The following is a 3,260-nucleotide window of genomic DNA, read 5'->3' as shown; positions in this document are numbered from 1 at the left end:
GCCACTTCCAGGTTCAACAAGTAAAAAATTACATAAACTGAGCTATACTATTCAAACTTAGTGTACTACTATATATAAGTTCAACAGGAATTTATAGAGCCAAAAAAAGGGTACTATTCATACTTAAGTTTACTAGTATACATAGGTTCAACAAAGAATGATAGAGCTAATACTATACCTTACCTATACGCTTAAGTGTTATACTATTGATAGGTTAACTAATACTTGTTGAGCAGATATATATCATAAGTATATATTTGTCGATAGTTTTGAGTTTCCTCTCCTTCTATGATTTTATATTGTTTGTAACAGATTATCAATTTGATATATATTTATTTAGTAAGGAGCTTGGTCCATATTAATCTATATGTCCACTTTTGTTTTGTGGCTTTAATTGGTATTTTTAGATTAGAACGCATAAATAATAGCGAGGAGTAGGCCTTTTCGAGAGAGCGGATCTTATTTATTACCTCATTCGTACATCATCTCATTTGTGCTTTCGTCTCCCACGATATATTATAAGCACCAGGCTTACCACTTCGCCAATCCCTTTGTGCTACGGCACACCTCTTTGACAGTATCATGTCATTGCTAAGTAGTTTCAGTCATCCCACAGTAGTGTTCGTATTCCACAGTAATGTGTTCGTATTCCACAGTAATGTGTTCGTATTCCACAATAGCGTGCTCATACCCCCACAATAGCTAGCTCGTATCCCACAATACGGTGCCCGTATCCCCACAATACGGTGTTCGTATCCCCACAATACGGTGCCCGTATCCCACAATAGCGCGTTGGTATTCCACACTATTGTGTTCGTATTCCACAGTATTGTGTTCGTATTCCACAGTATTGTGTTCGTATTCCACAGTATTGTGTTCGTATTCCAGACAAGTGTGTTCGTATCCGGCATTATTGTGTTCGTTTCCACCCTACTCTGGTTGTCACACCACAGTAGCGTGCTCGTATTCCACACTACTCTGGCTGTTATACCAAAGTAGTAGCTCGTATTCCACACGACTCTGGTTGTGACGCCACAGTAGGGTGCTCGTATCCCACAGTAATGTGCTCGTATCCCACACTATACAGTTCGTGTCCCACAGTAGCGTGTCGTATCCCTCACTATTGTGTTGGTATTCCACACTATTGTGCTCGTATCCCACAGTAATGTGCTCGTATCCCACAGTAGTGTCTTCGTCATCCCTAAATAGTGTGCGTCATCTTCTAGTATCTCGAAGTAGTTACCATATGCTCATTATTAAAATGTCTTACGTTACCGCTACGTCATATACTACTATCGATTTCCCTTGCTTCTTAAACAGTAATTGTGACTCGAAGAAAGATGTCTCTAACGTTGCCCTGACGTACACTCCTGTGTAACCTCGTCAGTTTAGAGACGTGTTTGGTTTGAGATAACCGTTCTAGAGTTCCAATATATGTATATGAAAAAAACAGTGCCCGATCACGTTGTAATAACAGTGTCTGCACGTAAAAAAAAAAAATAGTCACTTTTTTGGATGTACGTACACCGTATATGCATATGTACAAAAACACTTATTTACATTATTTCATAGACTAATCTATAGACACGTCATGCATATATATACATATAGCTTTTTTTTTTAAAAAAAAAAAGAATTACGATTTTTAAACTTTGGAACTCTAGAATTAACGTGAAAATAAGAACACCTAGATATACGCCAGTTATTTTCATTATTCTGGACGTACACTTTACCGATTTTTACTGTTTTATAATTAACTTTATCTCTATTTGCAAGGGTCGCTCTCTCGTTATTTATATAGAAAACTAACAACACATATTTGTCCCCTTATATCCTGCACGCTGCCACTGTTTGTTTCATGTTGGCCCCTGCTACGTCTTATATGCTAAACAGGTTTGTTCTCATTTGAATATATAAATATTCTATGAGATAACCTTTACAAGCAATGTAGAGTCTGTTATCAGAAAGAAACAGTTAGAAACGTACAAGATATGAGATCTCCATGTTTTCATCTAATTATTTATTGAGATCACTACAATTTTTCATTGCATGTATGAGCTTAGTAGATTACTCGAACATATCGAAAAGGTTTTGTTGGGTCCATATAATTATATCAACTTTTAGGATACATTCACCTGCATAAAGTGACTATAATACCATATATATTAATAGCCTCTTTTCAAATACTTTACCTCTATTTTAAATACAATGTTTGGATCTCATCATATTTAATACAAAATCTTTTTAGGAAAGATATGTACCTATGTCGTTGAATCTGAAAAAAAAAGTCCTTTTCATGTTTAGGTTGAGTTCTCTTCTACCATTGTATGGATATATGAATACGATATGACTTACCATAATTTATCAGTACTTCGATAATACTATCTTAAAATTTTGATATATCTTATCTTGTTTATAACTACTCTTTTTTTTACTTAGCTTTTATTTCCTATGCGTATTTTTAAACTCTCCGTCGCTATTATCGCTCCTTACTATTTTTTACATCTGTATAGCTTAAGGATTACAACCAGTATATGTTTTCAATAACCAATCAGTGTATTCTCCTACAACCAACCTGTATAATAATTGCGACCTTTATGCGTTCCCTTATGTAACTACAATTAAAGTCCCCCATTAGTAGACTTAAATAGCGCTTCGTAACAATCACAATTGCTCTAACCGGACAGTGATTAAAACAATTGTATCATTACAAAGCTATTCTATAATGAGAGTGCTCGCTTTGTTATTATAACCTGTAGCGCTATCTACATTTATAATAATTCACACTTATACGGCTGTCTAAGTTCATTTATCTACAATCTGTAAAGGCCTATATTTACAGTTGTATTTTTTTCTCACATGATACGGTGTATAACTTTTCACTAACAGATGTAACTGCTCATTGACAAATTAAAATCAATTATAAAACACTTTTTAATTTTCAATTTAAACACTTTATTATTCCAACTAGTCAATTGCTTGACATCATCTTTTGAACGTACTTAATAAACTATAGATTTTAAATAACTTTACCTTTCATAATTCTTCGTTGGTTGGTTCTCATGTAGTTATATTGTTGTTTCTTTGGGGATTATAACTTTTTTTAAAAATAATATCGGCTCTAGTGGCCATTAAAAATAATATCGGCTCTAGTGGCCATTAAAAATAATATCGGCTCTAGTGGCCAATAAAAATAATACCGTAACCCTCTAACCATTTAGAAACATAATATCAAGCTCTACTGGTCATTAAAAATAATA

This window comes from Plasmodium inui (assembly GCF_000524495.1).
Source record: "Plasmodium inui San Antonio 1 unplaced genomic scaffold supercont1.54, whole genome shotgun sequence".
Lineage (NCBI taxonomy): Eukaryota > Apicomplexa > Aconoidasida > Haemosporida > Plasmodiidae > Plasmodium > Plasmodium inui.
This window is presented reverse-complemented; position numbering follows the sequence as displayed.